Raw genomic sequence first — 21,424 nt, 5'->3', positions numbered from 1 at the left:
GTGCTACACATACAAAAATAAAAACTGGTTTGAAATATTCCTCACTGTGGATGCTGAAAAAAGAGCATATGCACAACCACTGTATCATGCCAGCTGTGGCTATTAATAATAGGTGGGGGTTAAACAAGAATAATACTAGCCTATTAGTCAAGGTTCAGTTTTTTTTTTGTTTCCTTTTTGCTGCCTTTGTCCCATTGTAGAGGTTTTCTTTCACTTCTGATCACAAAGACAAAACAGAAAATGAGAGTAAACTTCTCCAAAGTGAGTGAAAATTCCTGGTTACTTTAGGTTCACATACAGTATGTGTGGGTTGGTAATGCGTGCATTTTTGCACATGTTACCATCCTGCATAGACACGCACTGCTCTTTAGCAGAAACGTGGGGGTCCCATTAATTCTAAATGGCACCCCCCATGCATTGGCAGCCAAGCATTACTAGTGAAGTTGATGATGATACCTGATTTTGTTATGACACTCCTTCACATGTGCTTGAATTAACTTATTTAATAGACAATATAGCAACTTTGAAATGTTCATCAAAAGTCAGTACCAGCAACGGACAACATCACTTCATCACAGAAACCCAATGTTTCTACCAACTAGAAAGAGAGTGTATTGAAAAATGTATGCCCACAAACTCAATGGCTTTTACCTTTTTATTTAATCTTTTCTTGTAACAGCTAGTGAGGCATATATGTAGTGATTCATAAATTTTGGCATCACTGCTTTTTTTTACCTTTATAAATTTTGGTATCACTGCGAAGAATGGTAACCTTAGAATGGTAATCAAATGTATTGACCAGAGGCGGCTCTAGACTTTTTGAGGCCTTACGCGAAATTAAAATATGAGGCCCCCCTTGCACGATAAAAAAAATAAATAAGCAGGCTATATTATTAACTGTATAAATTGCATATTTTAAGGCAAACATTAATACATCTCAAAACCTCGGTATTCAACGCACTGTGAAGGTGTTGAACGTTTTTTTAATAATAATAATGATTGAAAAAATATATATTTTTTTTAATAATTGAAAAAAAAGAAAATAATTATTATTTTTTTTAAATAATTTAAAAAATAAATGAATAATAATCATAATAATAACCACACTCCCTGTCTGTCCACTTACCTTTAAGCAAAGGTAAGTGGACAGGGAGATGAAGCCTGCAAAAACTTCCCTCTCATCTCCTCTTGGGAAGGAGATGGACAGGCATTGAGAACAGGCAGGGGAAACAGAGCCATTAGTAACTTCTTGTCAAACTCCCGGCCACCACAAGAGGGCGCCAGTTCCCCGTTCTCTCACTGAAGAAGGCCGAAAAGCTGCAGCCTCAATTATCGGATGGCGCGGTAGTCCGTGCACTCGGTGAGTGGTTGGGGGGGCGCAAAAGGGACAGAACACCTCCTGCAGTGCACCCCAGGCGCCAGGTCGCTAATTCTAGTCGCCAATGCGACCTGGCACCCGGGGTTTGTCAAGCCCTGTGTTAATATTAATATATTATCAATATATGAATATATTATAATAATTAATATAATATAATAAAAATAATATATCCACCATCCTAAAGTCTGTTTCTGATTGTTTAGTCAGACATTCACACCAGTGGCCTGCTGGAGGTCATTTTGTAGGGCTCTGGCAGGGCTCATCCTGATCCTCTTTGCATAAAGGAGCAGATACCGGTCCTACTGATGGGTTAAGGACATTCTATGGCTCTGTCCAGCTTTTCTAAAATAACCACCTGTCTTCCTGGTATCTCCTCCGTGCTCTTGAGACTGGGCTGGGAGACACAGCAAACCTTCTGTCAATGGCACGTATTGATGTGCCATCCTGGAGGAGTTGGACTGCCTGTGCAACCTCTATAGGGTCCAGGTATGGCCTCATGTTACCAGTAGTGACACTGACCCTAGCCAAATGCAAAACTAGTGAAGAATAGTCCTAAAAGATGAGTAGGGGGAAAAAATTCAGTGTCCTCCACCTGTAAAACCATTCCTGTTTTGGAGATCAACTGTTGCCCATCTAGTGCCCCTGTTGTTAATTTCATGAACACCAAAGCAGCTGAAACTGATAAACAACCCCCTCTGCCATTTTACTGACCAAATCAATATCCCAGGAGTTTAATTGACTTGATTGCTATACTCTGATTAAAAAATTGGTCCTTTCTTTTTTTTGAACAGTGTATATATCATAGTTTGTAGACGTGATAACTTTCACACAAACCAATCAATCTACACTTATTGGGATTTTTTTTATCAAAAACATGTAGCAGAATACGTTTTGGCCCAATTTAATGAAGACATTCTATTTTTTTCATTGGATAGGTTTTACAGCAGAAAGTAACACATATTTTTAACACCAAAAGAAAAGCTCTATTAGTCCCGGGTCACACTTGTGCGATGCGGGAAGGCTGAGAATTCGCAGCCTGTTCCCGCATCACAAAGCACCCCTGGCAATTCACACTGCCATATGCGATACGCAGAGGGTGTCAATGAAATGTTAACGACACCCCCAGTTTGATCGCATATCGCAGTGCGATCTGACAGTGCGCTCAGGATCGGATCACACAAGTGTGAACCACAGTGCGATCCGATCCTGATGCGCCTGGAAAAAAGGGTCATGTGCGTTTTTGGTGCGGATACAGTGCGAATTCAGCCATACAAAGTGTATGGCTGAATTCGCATCCGCACCTCCGATCGCATGTAATGAAGGAGCAGCGCGCTCCGAATTACATGCGGATCGGCGCACTCGCAAAAGTCTGAACCGGCCCTCAGTGTGATAAATTGTATTTGAGTATAGCGCTGCAACTGCAAGAGCTGCAATAGCCAGTTAAAGTAATGCAGTGCCGAAATGGCAAAAAATGGCCTGGTCATAAAGGGGGTAACATGTTCTGGAGCTGACGTGGTTAAAAGAGTTAGTGAATTGTTAATTTTTTTTAAAAACCAATAAAAAAAGGCTGCAGAGACGTTATTAATCCAGTATGGTGTGTCCAGTATTCTTTGTATATTTGGAGTATATGTAATGCCACCTACCGTCCCCTGTTACATCACTTCTGCTTTGAACGCAAAACATGTCGTCACTTTGACACCTGCGATTCATGAAGTGTATCCATATTTTTGACCAAACTCTGTGTGTGTGTGTGTGTGTAAATATATATATATAAAAATAAAGTATATCAGACGGGGTTTCTCTTTTCCCCCCTATCTTTTACCACTTGCTGACCAGCCACCAAAACATATACTGCAGGTTGGCAGATTCCCGCAAAATGATGTGCCCATATGTCGCTTTGCAGGAGCGCACGCACCCATTTGCTAGGGCAGAGGGGAAGCTGATCTTTGAATAAAATAACTGGAAGGTACCTCACTATGGAGATCTCCTTTTTTATACCCATGGGGGGAGCTATGTAAGAGGCACCGTGACCCAAGGACTCGCAGAACTTCTGCTGAAGATAAGACCGTGGCATAAACATGGCTCTCAGTCAAGTCCTTGGGTCACGGTGCCTCTTACATAGCTCCCCCCATGGGTATAAAAAAGGAGATCTCCATAGTGAGGTACCTTCCAGTTATTTTATTCAAAGATCAGCTTCCCCTCTGCCCTAGCAAATGGGTGCGTGCGCTCCTGCAAAGCGACATATGGGCACATCATTTTGCGGGAATCTGCCAACCTGCAGTATATGTTTTGGATGGCTGGTCAGCAAGTGGTAAAAGATAAGGGGGAAAAGGGAAACCCCGTCTGATATACTTTATTTTTATATATATATTTACACACACACACACACACACACACAGAGTTTGGTCAAAAATATGGATACACTTCATGAATCGCAGGTGTCAAAGTGACGACATGTTTTGCGTTCAAAGCAGAAGTGATGTAACAGGGGACGGTAGGTGGTATTACATATACTCCAAATATACAAAGAATACTGGACACACCAAACTGGATTAATAATGTCTCTGCAGCCTTTTTTTATTGGTTTTTAAAAAAATTAACAATTCACTAACTTTTTTAACTACTTCAGCTCCAGAACATGTTACCCCCTTTATACAGAAGTGCAGGCAGTCTACACACCATTCATCTGGGATCTGGCACCTTAATGCTGTGACACTGTGACAGGCGTTTTTCCCTTGAGGCCCGGTTCACACTTAGTGCCGGTTCACACTCATGCGGCTGCGGCGTTTGCATGTAATGTCGGAGCGCACTGCTCCTTCATTACATGCGATCGGCTGTGCGGTGTGAGTTTAGCCATACAAAGTGTATGGCTAAATTCGCACCACACCCGCAGTAAACACGCACAGGACCCTTTTTTGCAGCCGCATCAGGATCGGATCGCACAGCGGTTCACACTTGTGCGATCCGATCCTGTGCGAACTGTCAGATCGCACTGCGATATGCGATCAAACTGGGGGTGTCGTTAAGATTACATTGACACCCCCTGCGTATCGCATATGGCAGTGTGAACTGCCAGGGGTGCGTTTGCGATGCGGGAACAGGCTGCGAATTCGCAGCCTTCCCGCATCGCATAAGTGTGAACCGGCCTTATGCGATGCAGGAAGGCTGCGAATTCGCAGCCTGTTCCCGCATCGCAAACGCACCCCTGGCAGTTCACACTGCCATATGCGATACGCAGGGGGTGTCAATGTAATCTTAACAACACCCCCAGTTTGATCGCAGTGCGATCTTGCAGTTCGCACAGGATCGGATCGCACAAGTGTGAACCGCTGTGCGATCCGATCCTGATGCGGCTGCAAAAAAGGGTCCTGTGCGTGTTTGCTGCGGGTGCGGTGCGAATTCAGCCATACAAAGTATATGGCTAAACTCACACCGCACAGCCGATCGCATGTAAGGAAGGAGAAGTGCGCTCCGACATTACATGCAAACGCCGCAGCCGCATGAGTGTGAACCGGCACTGAATTGTACAGTGAGAACTTGGGGGGGATTGAGAGGGGAGCACTGAGTGGATGCACTGGATAAAAAATAAATTGTGAGGAATCTATGTGACTGAGCAGCACAGAGCACTTATATAAAGAAAGAAAAAAACCATACCATTTGGTTGTCATAAAATAAGAACTAGCATGATACATGAAGCAGAAGCACTGAGACTGAGCACTTTATTATTATTATTTTTTTTTATCTCATTTTTTTCAATTGCATAGCGTTTCGTTTCCCCATACATATAGACGTTTAATTTCAAGCCAGCCTGGATGGTAAGGTATTATTTAATTTATTCATTCAGAATTTCAGAATAAGGATGACAGGACTGACAGTCGGACACACAGTACTACTAGTCACTGCAGCTGCAGGGCCGACGGCGGGCTGGCTGCCTCTTGGACAGGACACTACAGGCCTTGTTTTTACAGTCATTCACCCTCAGCTCCAGACTCCAGTCCTTACCTTTCGTCTTCTTCTTCTCATCTGCTGTTCTCTGCAAGTTCTCCTCATGGTACCGAAGCCGGGAGAGAATGCAGGGGTGGGGTTACGTGACATCACGTCGTGACGTCATCGCAATCCCCGACCATGATTCGTTGAATGCGGCCTGAGGCGGAGACAGTGCAGCAGCAGCCAGAAGAAACCGTCCGATGTGAGTGTGTGCGGGGCCGGGCCTGGCTAGAGTTATGCACTATGCAGACAGTCTAGAGACACTGACACCCAGTCTACTACGCTAGCGCGTAGCGCCGCAATGTGTGGAATGTGGAGTGCGGATGCGGCCCCCGGCGACCTGGCGTGTCGCATGGTGAGGTCAGGACAGGGCTAAAAAAAAAAAAAAAAAAAGTTTGGGAAAGATGCGAGGCCCCTTAAGTGCGAGGCCTTCGGCGACCGCCTTACCGGCCTAATTAGAGAGCCGCCTCTGTTAATGACCACTGTACAGCTCCTGGCAGGATGGTATTGGTTATACTGAGAAGTCTACTAAGTTTTGTAAGAGCCCTCCTCTCTAGTGGCATCAAAATGGAAGGAGGTGCTTTGCTACTGAATAGGACCTTCAGAAAGAGTCGTTCAGTCCCTTCTATGAGTATGTTGTTGTTGTGGATTGAAGATTCAGTAGTTGTGATGATATCCACTACAGGGACATGTCAAGTAGCTACAGAAAAATTCACTTCCTTGGCTCATAGTTTATTTTCAGGCTGTCTAAGCTCTATGCCTGAAAGGTTCTCCAATACATTCCAAGAAATGCCTGATTTCATAGATGCTAGGAATCAGAGGCGTAACTGGAACCTTCAGGGCCCCGATGCAAGAAACCATGAAGGGCCCTCCTGACCCCCGGCCAGGGCCCTTCCCATTGATCCCGGGGCGTGAGGGCATAAGGACTTGGATACGAGGGGCGGCGAAGGGGGAAATATAGAGGAACAAATGCCATCCCTTTTCCTCCTGCAGTCTCTGAATGCCTATGGGAGGGAGAGGAGGAGAAGCTGGCATTTAGCAGCTGCAGGAGAAAAATGGAGGGTTTTTTTTTCCTCTATATACTGCCCCCCCCCCCATCCAGGTGTACAGGGGCAACACATGGGCCATTGCAATTGTGACCCCTGTAGTTACGCCCCTGAGATGAATGGCAGCGGTGGTGGTTGGGTGGGGATGGAATCAGTGGCAGCAGTGGTGGTGGGGGATGGAATGATTGGCAGCTGTGGTGGAGGGGGGAGGGAATGATTGGAAGCGGCGGTGGCGGGGATAAGATGAGTGGCAATGGTGGGGAGGACGGGATGAGTGGCAGGGGTGGTGAGGGGGAGGTGGGATAGAATAAGATAAGTGGCAGTGGTGAGGGGGGATGGGATGAGTGGCAGCGGTGAGGGAGGCATGGGATCAGTAGTGGTGGTGGTGGTTAGGGGGGAAGAGATGGGATGAGTGGTAGTCATGGTAGGTGGGGAGGAGATCAGTGGCAGCATTAGTGGTGACATGGGGGTAACAGTGGCAGCAGTGGTGGTGGTGTGGGGGGGAATCAGTGGCAGCAGTGGAGGTGGTATGGAAGGGGGATCAGTGGCAGCAGTGGTGTTGGTGTGGGGGGATCAGTGGCAGCAGTGGTGTTGGGGGGGATCTGTGGCAGCAGTGGTGGTGGTGCGGGGGAGGATCAGTGACAGCAGTGGTGGTGGTGTGAGGGGGGATCAGTGTCAGCCGTTTTGGTCTTGTGGGGGGGTCAGTGGCAGCAGTGGGGGTGGTGTGGGGGGGGATCAGTGGCAGCAGTGGGGGTGGTGTGGAGGGGGGAGCAGTGGGGGTAGTGTGGGGGAATCGGTGGCAATGGTGTGGGGGGTGAATCAGTGGCAGCAGTGGGGGTGGTGTGGGATCAGCATCAGCAGTGGGGTTGTGTGGGGGGGAGCAGTGGCAACAATGGGGGTGGTGTGGGGGGATCAGTGGCAGCAGTGGGGTGTTGTGGGGGAATCAGTGGAGGTGGTGTGGTGGGAACAGTGTCAGCAGTGGGGGGTGGTGTCAGCATTGGGGGGTGGTGTGGGGGGATCAGTGGCAGCAGTAGGGGTGGTGTGGGGGAATCAGTGGCAGTGGTGTGAGGGGATCAGTGGCAGCAAAGGGGGTGGTGTGGGGGATCAGTGGCAGCAGTGGAAGTGGTGTGGGGGGGATCAGTGGCAGTGGTGTGGGGGGATCTGTGGCAGCAGTGGGGGTGGTGTGGGGAATCAGTGGCAGTGGTGTGGGGGGGATCCGTGGCAGCAGTGGGGGTGGTGTGGGGGATCAGTGGGGGTGGTGTGGGGGGGATCTGTGGCAGCAGTGGGGGTGGTGTGGGGGAATCAGTGGCAGTGGTGTGGGGGGGGTATCAGTGGCAGCAAAAGGGGTGGTGTGGGGGGATCAGTGGCAGTTGAGTGGGAGGGATTAGTGTCAGCAGTTGAAGTGGTGTGGAGGGATCAGTGGCAACAGTGGGGGTGGGGTGGGGGATCAGTGTTAGCAGTGGGGGTGGTGTGGGGGGCATCAGTGTTAGCAGTGGGGGTGGTGTGGGGGATCAGTGGCAGCAGTGGGGGGTGTTGTGGGGGAATCAGTGGCAGTGGTTTGGGGGGGATCAGTGGCAGCAGTGGGGGGTGTTGTGGCGGAATCAGTGGCAGTGGTTTGGGGGGATCAGTGGCAGCAGTGGGGGTGGTGTGGGGGAATCAGTGGCAGTGATGTGGGGGATCAGTGGCAGCAGGGGGGGTGGTGTGGGGGAATCAGTGGCAGTGATGTGGGGGGATCAGTGGCAGCAGTGGGGGTGGTGTGGGGGGGGATCAGTGGCAGCAGGTGGGGGTGGTGTGGGGGAATCAGTGGCAGTGGTGTGGGGGGATCAATGGCATCAGTGGGGGTGGTATGGGGGGGGTCAGTGGCAGCAGTCGGGGTGGTGTGGGGAAATCAGTGGCAGTGGTGTGTGTGGGGGGAGGGAGGTCAGTGCAGCAGTGGGGGTGGTGTAGAGGGGGATCAGTGGCAGCAGTGGAGGTAATTTGGGGGAATCAGTGGCAGTGCTGATAGAGGGATGGGATCAGTGTCGCTCACTTGCAGATCACTCGGTTCCCCCTCCTTGCACAGGAATCAGTGGCAGTGGTGTGTGGGGGGGATCAGTGGCAGCAGTGGGGGTGGTGTGGCAGAATCAGTGGCAGTGATGTGGGGGGATCAGTGGCAGCAGTGGGAGTGGTGTGGATCAGTGGCAGTAGTGGGGGGGATCAGTGGCAGCATTTGGGGTGGTGTGGGGGAATCGGTAGCAGTGGTGTGGGGGGGGGGCAGTGGCAGCAGTGGGGGTGGTGTGGGGGAATCGTTGGCAGTGCTGATAGAGGGAAGGGATCAGTGTCACCCACTTGCAGATTACTCAGTTCCCCCTCCTTGCTTGGCGGGGAGCTTCTCCCCCTTCAATCTACTGGGCGGCCTGGTTATCGGATTTTCTCTTTCTCTGAGTCTCCCCAGTCCCGACATTGAATCTCCCTACCCAACTGAACACAATGGGCAGGCAGAGAGGATGGGCGGGGCCCGTGTGCCTGTGAGTGCCCTATGAGTGCAAGTAGAGAGGATGGGCGGGGAGGGGACTGTGTGCCTGTAAGAGTGCACAAAAATGACCAGTGCACTATCTAGCGGGCAGCAGAGGGCCCCTCTGCAGTGGTGGAATGCCAGGGCCCCTTCGCAAGTGCGACTGTTGCTGCCCTGGTAGTTCTGCCACTGATTCATACATTTTAACAAAAAGGGTATGTTCAAGTTACAGAAATACAGTTAGGTTCATATATATTTGGACACGGGCACACTTGTCATACTTTTGGCTCTGTATGCCACCAGAATAAAATTAAAACAAAACAATCCAAATGAATGTGAAGTGCAGACTTTCAGCTTTATTTCAAGGGGTTGAACATAAATATCAAGTACAAATGTTAGGAACGACTACCATTTTTTAACTCAGTCCCCCCATTTTGAGGGTCTCAAACGTAATTTGACAAATGAAAATAATCATAAATAAAATGTTCATTTTTAATATTTTGTTGGGAATCCTTTACTGGCAATGACTGCCTGTAGTTTGGTACCTATGAACTTTACCAAAGACTGGGTTTCCTCCTTTCTGATGCTTTGCTAACTGTTAACTGCAGCTGTCTTTAGTTGTTCTTTGTTTGTGGGTCTTTCTGCCTTTAGTTTTGCCTTCAGCAAGTGAAATGCATGCTCAATTGGGTTGAGATCAGGTCATTGAAGAATATTCCACTTCTTTACCTTCAAAAGCTCCTGGGTTGCTTTTGCGGTGTGTTTTGGATCATTGTCCATCTGTGCTGTGAAGCGCCGTCCAATCAACTTTGCTGCATTTGGCTGAACGTGGGCTGACAGTATATCTCTAAACACTTCTGTCTTCTGTCACAACATCAATAAACACCAATGACCCAGTGCACTGGAAGCCATGCATGCCCATGCCATCACATTGCCTCCACCATGTTTTACTGATAACACTGTGTGCTTTGTGTCATGAGCTGTTCCAAGCCTTCTTCACACTTTTTTTTTTCTTCCTGTCATCCTGGTATAGATTATTTTTAGTTTTATCTGTCCAAAGAATGCTTTTCCAGAACAGGTCTGGCTTTTTTAGATGTTTTTTTGGCAAAGTCTAATTTGGCTTTTCTATTCTTCAGGCTTATGAATGGTTTGCACCTTGTGTATGTGCTCTTGTGAAGTCTTCTCTTGATTGTAGACTGTAGACTTAATAATAATTTAATTAATAGTAACAATAATACGCCCACCTCCTGGAGAGTTTCCTTCACTTGTCTGGATGTTTTGATTGGGTTTTTCATTACCATAGAGAGGATCCTGCAATCATCCACCACTGTAGTCTTCCGTGGACGTCCAGGCCTTCTTATGTTGCTAAACTCACTAGTGCATTCTTTCCTCAGAATGTACCATACTGTTGATCTGGCCTCTCCTAATGTTGCTGTTATCTCTCTGATGGATTTGTTTCATTTTTGAAGCCTTACAATGGGCTGTTTCTTGCATCTACAGCTCATTTGAATGCATGATGTAAGTTCCCAGCAAAAGATCCCAAATGCAAATACCACACTTAAGCCCGGTACACACGATAAGAAATTCGGCCGGGAAATTTCGTCCGACGACCGATCTGTCGATTTTCGGCTTGTTAGTATAGTGCTTCCGACAACAGACTCCGACTTTTCGGCCGAAAAAATTCTGGTGTGCAGGCTATATAATTTTTGTCGTCCGTCAACACGGCCGATTTTCGTATCATTAGTACAGATTTAGACGGGGAAAAATCTTATGAGCAAGACTAGGCATGCTCAGAGATGAAAACACACATAGAAAGAAATCCAACACATGACATCACTTCTAAAATAGAATTCTGTCGTACGGGAAAACTCATGTGCAGTCTAGAGCACATTCCAACCAACAAACACGAACTCTTGACAAAGACGGACGACCGGTCGGCAGGAAATTCGTTGCGTGTGTACGAGGCTTTAGAATCAATTCCCAGACCTTTTAACTGCTTAATTGATAAAGAAATAACGATGTCGATGACTATGTCGAAATCTATATGGACCTTACTGTAGATCACAAATAATTCCACATTTTAGAAAGATTTTGCATATAGACATCCACTAGACAAGTACACATGTAAAGATACAACTCTCTTATACTGCGTAATCTAGAGCTGCGAATCAAATTATTTAAGAGTAAAAATAAGACAGAAAAGAACTAACACAAATAAACATTCAGTACCAGAACAATAAGATTCTTAAAAGCCATATGTGTTTGGATACGCCTTTTGTTTCTTCAGTCATCATTTAGGAAGTGAAGAGCCCAGGTTTTCCAACATGTATTGAACGTACCTAAGGTGTTGGATCGGGCTGCGAAAATGTTTGAGTGTTGTCTTGACCCTGTATATTACTTCAGGTACATTAGGGGCAGTAGACGTTTTCCACTTTGATGTAATAGTCAATCAAGCTGCAATAGGTATATGGGTTATAAGAGCTCTGAATTGTGTAGGTATTTTATGGATACCAAGATTAAGCAATGCCAGATGGGAAGTGGGGTAAATGATGAATCCAGTGACTGAAGTGATTGGGGTGTAAACTGTGTTCCAGATCTCCTCAGTCCTCACACCCTTGCATTCCCACAGAATATGCAGGATACCCCGTCTTGCTCTGCATTGCCTCCAACAATTAATTTTTATAACTGCTTTACTCCCTTGTTTAGTTCTATGGTTTTAAATTCATGTTTGTTTTTGTAACACCGAATTAAAGAGCTTGGGGGACACACCTTGGCGTCTTCTCCTTGACTTTCAGAGAATCTCACCCTGGCACTGGACACATACATACACTCTGGGAGAATAGAGATGAGTGTTCTACGGACACATGTATAGACAGGCAGACATCTTTATATTTATAAACTCCTTAGCTAGGACCAAGTTGACCACATTTTCACTCCAGTGTTGCATGAAAACATCACAAGGATTGCTTAATATGTGTAAATTGCAAAATAATTGAGTCATATGGGATCACAAGACACTGCTGAACACACATTAACAGAATTTGCTGCAATATGCGACTCATGTAAAAACGAGTGAACCTAATTAGCAGAATTGAAGATAAAACTGGGAAGTCATATGCAAAAGTGCTGCCAAATGTTCTTTAGACTCAAGGGCTTCCTACCTTTCAAGTATGTTTGCCATGACAACATCAGTGAATGTCAAGTGCTGAGGCAAACTGTTTATTTTCTGCTCTCGTGAGCAAGTAGTTAGCAAGGTAAAATATTGTCTTTGGAGATGACTGAACTGATTTGGAGGTTTTCAGCTTCTAGGTTTTATTGTCAAAGCCTAATTGAACAAGATGAAGTTAGAAGCTCATTGGTTACAATGCACAGCTGCACTAGATTCTGTGTGCACCAGTTTTAGTAAATCTCCCCCACAGGGTAGTATTCCTCTAGCATAGGGTGACCAGACGTTCCCGGACTGAGAACACTGTCCCTGGATCAAGACTTTCCCTGGTTTTGTCCCCAGAATCAGGGCCTGATTAATGTAGAAAGGGCATCCCATGCTGGCTGAGAAACAGCCTGGTGGCTCGGATGCCGACACCCCCTGCTGGACGATCTCACTGCCGCTCCTGCTGCTGTTCAGTGGAGGAGAGGCAGCCAAAAATTGGCTGTATGAGGGCTGAGACTGGGAGGTGAGCAGATAGAGGGGGTTTGTTTGTACACAGGTGAGGGTAGTGGGGGAGAAGGGGTCAGAACTGATGCAGCTGCATGGAGAGATGGAGAGTTTAGCTCTTATGGGGAAAGGGCTAAGAAGTGGCTGCAGAGATAATCTGTGAGAGAAGGGTGCAGAGGTGAGCTATGGATGTGAGGAGCAGACGTATCTTCTGTGCCTAGCAAACCTCTGAACCCTGCACTCTATGCCTAACACCCTCCTGTGTATTATGTAGTCCTGTGCTCAGTGCCCTGTATATTATGTAGTCCTGTGCCCAAAGCTCTGTGTATTATACAGTCCTGTGGCCAGCTATTTGTGTATTATGCAGTCTTGTGGCCAGTGCTCAGTGTATTATGTAGTCCTGTGCCCAGTGCTCTGTGTATTATGTTGTCCTGTGCCCAGCGCTCTGTGTATTATGCAGTCCTGTGCCCAAAGCTCTGTGCATTATACAGTCCTGTGGCCAGCTCTTTGTGTATTATGCAGTCCTGTTCCCAGCGCCAGTGCTGTATCTTGGCCTAGGCCGACAAGGCCCAGGCCTAGGGCGGCACTTTGCAGGGGGCAGCAAAAAAGCTGCACACCACATGAAAAAAAACTAGCCTTCTCTCGACTTCCACACGAAAAGGGTCCCTGCCGGCTTGCGCTACACTTTTAGTTTAGTGCCAGTATTATGGGACAAATTGGGCCAGGGGCAGGGTCCAGGAGGCAAATCAGTCTGGCACCCCCATAAAGCAGTCACACTTCTACCTGCAGGTATGATAGGCTGCACTAATGGGCACTGATAGGCTACACTGGTGGCCACTGATGGGGCTGTACTGAGGCCACACTGATATGCTGCACTGATAAGGCTGCACTAATGGGCAGTAATGAGGCGGAACTGATGGGCACTAATGAGGCTAAACTTATGGGAACTTATAGGGCTATGCTGATGGGCACCGATAGACTGTGGTTGTGGTCTGTGGTGTACAGATGACAGAGCGGGTCATAAACCGGAAATGAATGTGGCCTTTACAGGAAGGGGTAGGTCATGTTTAAATTAGGGGGTGCACAAACTTAGTCAGGCCTAGGGCAGCACAAAACCTAAATACACCACTGCCCAGCGCTCTGTGTATTATGCAGTCCTGTGCCCAGCGCTCTGTGTATTACATAGTCCTGTGCCCAGTGCTCTGTGTATTAAACAGTCCTGTGCCATTTGTCAATAAAAAAACAAAATGTCCCTGGATTTCATTTTAAAAATCTGGTCACCTTACTCTAGCAAGAGAGCTGTGAGTGTATGGTTCCTTTAAAGTGGAACTATACTCACCTCCACATCAGTGCAGTGGTGTTCCAGAGTTCCCTCACATGCTATTGAAATCTTCAGATGGTCTTGTTCTCGTTTCCAGTCTTCGGTCATTTGGATTGGTTGGGCAGAGATGTCTTCACTCATTCATTAGTTCATTCATTTCAGCAGATGAGCTCTGTGTATGGGTTAGAAAACTCTAATACAGAAGAGACCTACTCACATTTTTTTTTACTTCACTTTAACATTTGCTTACTATCCGATAAGCCCTTTAAAATCAAGTGGAGGTTTCTGTGATAACACCTGTTTATTTATGCAGATATCTAATCAGCCAATCATGTGGTAGCAGCACAACACATAAAATCATGCAGATACAGGTCAGGAACTTCTAAAAAGATGAATAAGAAAACCGGCATACACACCCCAAAAAGGAGATGCCTGTTTATCTCACCCACTCGGTGCTAAGGTGCTCAATACCGTGCTCACAGTACTTAAAAATAAATGGATAAAATTGATATAAAATCAAAACTATATAAAATCACAGCTGCTGTTATAAGCAAAGAAACAATGAAAAAGGTGTGTACATATAATTAGAATCACATGCATACACTAACAGCGCTTATGTCATGTGTCCCAAATATGACATATTCTTAATAAATAATAAATGCAAAAGTCCAGCCAACCACAGCTTCACTGGTAAAAGAGTCCCAAAGTGGTGTTACCAAACAGTTCATATATGTGTTGACATGCACCTCCACCGCACCGGTGTGCCCCCCAAGAAGTGCCCACGTACCTCAATTTGGGCGATAAATCGCCAACAAACATATACACAGTGGTGGAACTTCAAACACAGAACTGCACCTGGACTGCGCAGGGATGGTAGCTGGATCACTCCACACAATTATCAAGTGACATGCAAATAAATAAATAATGAGCTCATAGTGTGAATCCATAAAACACACTTGAAGTTTATTGAAACAAAAGCCCCAAAATAAATGCACTCACAAGGATAAAAAACATTTACAGTTTATCAAAATTTCCCATCCGGGCTACCTGTAGAACGGTCACTGTCTCGCTCTGAGGCCGAGGCTACGGCTCATACCCCGCCGTCGGACTTCCGGGTAACGGTCTGACGTCAGGCGTCCGGATCATCACGTTGCTATGGTCACCTTGTGGGACCCCAATGTGTGAACGCCATATGGTCACAGCTGCAAACACTTTTTCTACACTGTGCCTTTTAGAGCTGGGCCTTTTGGTTAAAGTTCTGGGCAGTTACCAGGCCTCAGGGCCCTGCCAGTGCACCATGCACGGCCACTTATTTATTTTAATTTATTTTCCTCCCACCTTTTCACTTTCACTTATGTGTGTGTGTTCTTCTCACTGAGATGGAGGGTGTGAGTCCTCAGGCTTGCCCTGAAGTCTAGAGGGAGGATGTGTGTCCCTCAGGTTCCTTCTTCCTCTGCTCCTGGGGGGTCTCAACCAAGTATTAAATGGCTGGCTTCGGTTGATCTAGAAGAACGGGGTCTGCCAGGCCTTCTGGCTAGGCACACCATTGTAAACCCTTTGTCCCTGTTGGAAACCTTGCGCTCTGGGGGATCGAGGTAGAGGTCCTACCCCTTCAGGGAATGGACAATGCACACCCCTACAGAGGATGGTGCAAAAAATAGAAAACATCCAGTGAGCAGCAGTTCTGTCTGCCCCCCCCCCCCCCCCCCCCAAATTACACCAAATTACACCAAATATACCATCCTTGAAAGAAGCAGTTTGAGAACAAATGGGAATTAGGTGGGGTTAAGGCTATTGATCATCACCTATCTCCTTATAATCGTACTGCTTTATGTTTTAGTAATAGGTTGTTTCAAAGGTGGTACTTCACAGACCAAGAACAGGTAGTGATTTATGATGCTGTGATTTTTTTTTTTCAAACTAGCATTAGCTGGCCTGCAGGCTAAACTGATAAATTATGCACTGGCTTATTAACAGTTTGGTGAGCATTTTTGTTCCTGTATCACACAATCAAAGAGGAGAGTGATCCGCTCCACAAAATGCTCTGTTTTAGCTCTACCTTATGGCAGTTTGATGTATATCTGTAATATTCAGACCTACTACATAGCTCATTAACTTGCCATATGAAAATCCTCTAAGCTTTTCAAATATGAAATCCCACATACCCCAAAAACTGCAGTGGTAAACAGTGACTCGTAGCATTTTAATGGACCTGGAACCCCACTTGACATATCCACTTATCTAAAGTGAAGAGTCCACTTGGCTGACGCACCTTAACATAACACGCCTGGGGGTGTATCGCCTGTTGTATGCACTTGTAGGATCCAAAGGTTCTGAATGCTTGCTGTAAAAAGCAAGGACATAGTTTAACCACTTTACCACCGGAGGATTTTGCTGTCTTCCGTCCAGGCCACTTTTTGCGATTCGGCGCTGTGCGACTTCAACTGACAATTGCGCGGTCGTGCGACGCCGTACCCAAACGAAATTTACGTCCTTTTTTTCCCACAAACAGAGCTTTCTTTTGGTGGTATTTGATCACCTGTGCGATTTTTACTTTTTGCGCTATAAACAAAAAAAGAGCGTTTATTTTGAAAAAATAACAATATTTTTAACATTTTTTTATATGAAATTCCCCCCAAAAAAGATGTAAAAACCAATTTTTTTAAAAATTTTTGGCCAATTTGTTTTATACTACATATGTTTGGTAAAAAAAATCGCAATAAGCGTATTTTGATTGGTTTGCGCAAAAGTTATTGCGTTTACTAACAAAGGGAAAGGTTTCTGTCATTTTTGGTGTTTTTTTTTTAACGCGTAATGGCGGCGATCTGCGATTTTTTTTTTGCGGGACTGCGACATTGCGGCGGACAGACCGGACCCCTGACTGACATTTTTGACACTTTTGGGGGTACCAGTGACATTACTGCAGTAATCAGTGCTATAAATATGCACTGTTACTGTAAAAATGACACTGGCAGGGAAGGGGTTAATTTTATTGGAGAGGGAGGGGTTAATGTATGCCTGGTGCTTACTGACGTGTAGGGGGGGAGGTGACTGAGTGAGTCATGGACAGATCGGATGTCCAGCTATGCTGAACAGTCCGATCTGTCACTCCCTGTCACTATGGAGATCCGCCCACTGTGTTTACACACAGCGGGCGGATCTCCAGACTCGATCCCCGACGATCGGGTAAGAGCAGCGGCGATCGCCGCTGCTCCTCCCCTGGCCCGACTCCCGCTGTGAATGAAAACAGCGGGAGCGAGCCTCCGGCGGCGCGCAAGCGCCGCCCAGAAGGGGGAGTGTCCAATCACGTTAATACTACGTGGCTGGACGATAACGAACCACTCTGCCGCAGTAGTATTACTGTGAGCGGTTGTAGAGTGGTTAAGGCTGACCTTTTAAAAATGTAGCAGTGCCGACATTCCAGCTGCAACCATGATTGCCACTGCATAGGAAGAGCTAGGCCATGCAGAGATCGCACATTCTTTTTGGTGCACTGCACCACTGCAAGCATTTCTCTAAAATGGCCTTTCCCAACCTTTTTATCTCACAGAAACTCTCAAGAATTTTTTTAGTTCTTGGGGGAACCGCTGCTAAAATTAATCGAGATTAAAAGGGAAAAAAAAGTCTTACAGTGGTGGTCATTGGGAAGAATGCCTTCTTACAGCAGTGGCCAAAATTCCACCCTTTTCAGATAGCTAAAAAGATCATTGGTATCATACCACTGGCTTTGCCAAACCGCGTTCTCTTTGAAACTTGAAAGGCACCATTGGATGAGAATTCAATCCACCACAACTCAAGAAACCTCTACCAACCTCTGAAACAGGGATCCTCAAACTACGGCCCACCAGCTGTTGCGGAACTACACATCCCATGATGCATTGTAAAACTCTGACATTCACAGATAAGACTAGGCATGATGGGAATTGTAGTTCCTGAACAACTGGATGGCCATAGTTTGAAGACCCCTGCTCTGAAAGAACCCAGAGCCTTCACGGAATCCTGGTTGATTAGAATGGCTGCTCCAAACACACATATGCATCCATAATATGCGTCTCTTAAATCCCTAGTCCACTACTGTGCTACATTTACTTGTTTAATAAATAGAAGTATTTACTGCATATAGATAAGTGTTTAGAGCCCATTCACACTGCCGCGACTTGTCAGGCGACTTGTCAGCCTGACAAGTCACGGTCGGTCGCGGTCCACTGAGTAATACAGGACCCGTTCTAATAGGAGCGACACAAGTCGCTCCGACTTAGAAAAAGTTCCTGTTCTACGTTGGGGCGACCTCGGATCGACTTGCATAGACTTCCATTATGTGAAGTCCCTGCAAGTCGCGCCGAAGTCGCGGTGAATGCGACTTCACAGGTCGTCCCCCCCCCCGAAGTCGTGTCGCCTCAGTGTGAACCAGCTCTCAGGACCTGTTTCGAAGTAATGTATAAACTTCTTCACTTGCCACGCAAACAAAGTAGCAGTGTCTAGGGTTCAGTGACAGTTGGTTCAGTGTGGATACACAAATAGAAAATTAAAATGTTTGTTACCCCAGCATTTCAAATTCCTGATATGTGCCTGCTGTACCACGTACTTGTAAGAAAAAGTATCCTGTTATCTTTTTTTGCTTCCTTTATGTGAACTCCCTGGTACACCTGTCAGTCCCTGACCACACTAAGCAGGGGAACACACTGTGGTCAGTTCCCTAGCTGTGCTGGGAACTCAGTGTGCTCTCCTCCAATAATCAGACTTGTCCTGACATGTCTGATTACAGCCTTTCATTGGGAAGAAAGCGTGCTCTTTCTCCCCCCCCCCCCCCCCCAGCTCTTATGCAGCTGAGAAGAGAGGGCATGGGATCACTTATGAAAAAATAAAAAAAAAGGTATTATTATTTTTTTTTTTTTATCAATACACAAATGTTTGCCTTTCATTTTAAATTCTAAACTGAATGGATTGTTTTACAAGGTGATCGTTTACAATCGCTTTAAGTATAACCATATGTACGTATCAGAGCTACGAGTGTCTGCACGCACAGTTGTGTTCTATGTGCAGTAGCTATAAATGCATAAAAGGATATAGGAAGTGAATAAAGGAAAAAAATGCATACTGGAGACTACTATAGAAATATAAAAAATCTACACAAAAGACTGGGGAAAACATTGGATTGGCTATTCCACACTTTCCTGCCAGGAAATGATTTCCTTCCTTTTCCTTCCTAACACTAATTGCATTCTGAGTTCAGCCAAAACATTTATACGGCTAAGACAAGACGTTTTGGGGAGTTGTGGCTCTTATTCAGTTAATAGGTACAGTTTCTCTTTTTATATTTACATTTATGCACATTTATATAGTAAAGATTTATTGCTAGGAAACCTTTAGGGTGGTGTAAATGATAAAGTTTGCAGTGTGTAGGCAGATATAGTAAAGCAGAGGATAAAAGAACATTGTCGGAATTGATGTACTGTTGTACCTTGTTGCCTGGGGAATACCTGTGATGTAGCCGAGGGAGCAGCCATGAAAGGGCCAGTGACGTCAAGAGGGCCAAACATAACCTCTGCTCACTTTTAACTACCAATTCTCTTTGAACATTTTATACAGACGAAGCAGCATTTCTCATGTTATGGCTCCGGCTTCTTTTCTTTCTGCCTTTAGAGGCTCAAGTGCTAAACTAAACAGGCGGTGGGGTTGGTTTACTAGAACTGGAGAATGCAAAATCTGGTGCAGCTCTGCATAGACAGCAATCCACTTCCAGGCTTTTTTGTCAAAGCTTAACCAGGTCTGAACCAGAAGGATTTGCCCCCTTAATGACCAGGACATTTTTTGCGATTCAGCACTGCGTTACTTTAACGGAAAATTGCGCTGTCGTGCGACACTGTCCCCAAATAAAAATTGATGTCCTTTTATTCCCACAAATAGCACTTTTTTTGGTGGTATATTTTTTCACAAAAATCAAAATCATCCTTTTAGGCCAAGTTGTATTCTGCTACATATTTTTGGTAAAATAAATCGCAATAAGCGTATTTTGATTGGTTTGCGCCAAAGTTATCGCATCCACAAACTAGGGTAAAGATTTATGTAATTTTTATTAATTTTTTTACTAGTAATGACGGCGACATTCCGGCAGACAGATCCGACCCTTAACTGACATTTGTGACACTTTTGGGGGGACCAGTGACATTACAACATTTTTAGCACTGATTACTGTAGTAAACACATAAATCTTTTCCCTAGTTTGTAGACGTGCAGTGGCGTACCTAGAGCATTTGGCACCCGGGGCGGATCCTATATCTGGCCCCCCCCAATCCCTACCTTCAAATGTAAAGACACCCACAAAAATTTGTAATGTTTTCAAGAATATTTATTGCACATATTTCACAGCCCCCCTATCACAGTGCCCCTTGCAGTCTGCCCCCGTCTCTCTAATCTCAGTTCCCCTTTTGCACTTTCTGCCTCCCCTGCACAGTCCTACCTTTGGCACTAACAGATAGCTAATACTATTAGCAATGTATTTAAGTTTGAATAAGAGATAGGAGACATGCTAAAGGAGATGGTCAGAGACTGCGGACATAGTACAGGAGATGGTCAGAGACTGCAATCATGATAAAAGAGATGGTCAGAGACTGCAATCATGATACAAGAGATGGTCAGAGACTGCGGACATAGTACAGGAGATGGTCAGAGACTGCAAACATGATACAAGAGATGGTCAGAGACTACAGACCTGATACAAGAGATGGTCAGAGACTGGGGACGTGATACAAGAGATGGTCAGAGACTACAGACATGATACAAGAGATGGTCAGAGACTACAGACATGATACAGGAGATGGTCAGAGACTGAGGACATGATACAGGAGATGGTCAGAGACTGAGGGCATGATACAGGAGATGGTCAGAGACTGCAGACGTGATACAGTAGATGGTCAGAGACTGCAGACATGATACAAGAGATGGTCAGGCTGCGGACATAGTACAGGAGATGGTCAGAGACTGCAAACATGATACAAGAGATGGTCAGAGACTACAGTCATGATAAAAGAGATGGTCAGAGACTACAGACATGATACAGAGAGGGGGGGAGAGATTGGCGCAAACGGACTGAGCGGGTTGCTGCAATGGGCTATGATGTGGGCAAATGGTGAAAGTCTGGTGGGATTGCTAGTACACTTTGCTGGCTGCCGGCTTGTAGAGGGTGAAGCAACCCTGTATGAATCCAAAAAAAAGAGAGAGAGAGAGGGCCAAGCGCCGATCTAAGTGCAGCAATATAGGCAATTTATTGGACACACATGAAGAATGTTACTCACAAAGGATGTATAAAATCAGGCATCTTAAAAGCAAAAGGTGATCTCTGAAGTCACTTCCAGGGTGGGCTGTCCGGTCAGGCTGTGGCGCTGATGCTGTGGAGGGTAAGCGGCGATCTCCTGTTGCGAGGCAGGGGACGTGCTGATCCTCAGCGGTGGTGATGCAGCGTGGACACGCCGGTCGGGTTGCCGTGACGTCACTTCCGAGATACCAGGGAGACAGAACGGCGACGCGTTGCGGAGCTCCGCTCCTT

At 46.1% G+C, this 21,424-nt stretch overlaps 1 protein-coding gene across 2 annotated transcripts in view; it reads left to right on the top strand.

Annotated features, from left to right (window-relative positions):
* The window catches only part of LOC309564883 (synaptotagmin-A-like), a 106,141-nt gene that overhangs the window by 60,252 nt on the left and 24,465 nt on the right, over positions 1-21,424 (top strand). The window contains exon 1 of one of the 2 annotated variants that reach the window (XM_082269571.1): positions 19,113-19,175. The exons of the other annotated variant lie outside the window; for it this stretch is intronic. The gene's annotated coding sequence lies outside the window, so the exon portion shown is untranslated. Of the gene's footprint in view, positions 1-19,112; positions 19,176-21,424 lie in introns of those variants that run through there. 2 annotated transcript variants of the gene reach the window in all.

Source organism: Pelophylax lessonae (assembly GCF_965119305.1).
Source record: "Pelophylax lessonae genome assembly, chromosome: 10".
Classification (NCBI taxonomy): Eukaryota; Metazoa; Chordata; class Amphibia; order Anura; family Ranidae; genus Pelophylax; species Pelophylax lessonae.
This window is presented reverse-complemented; position numbering and strand designations above follow the sequence as displayed.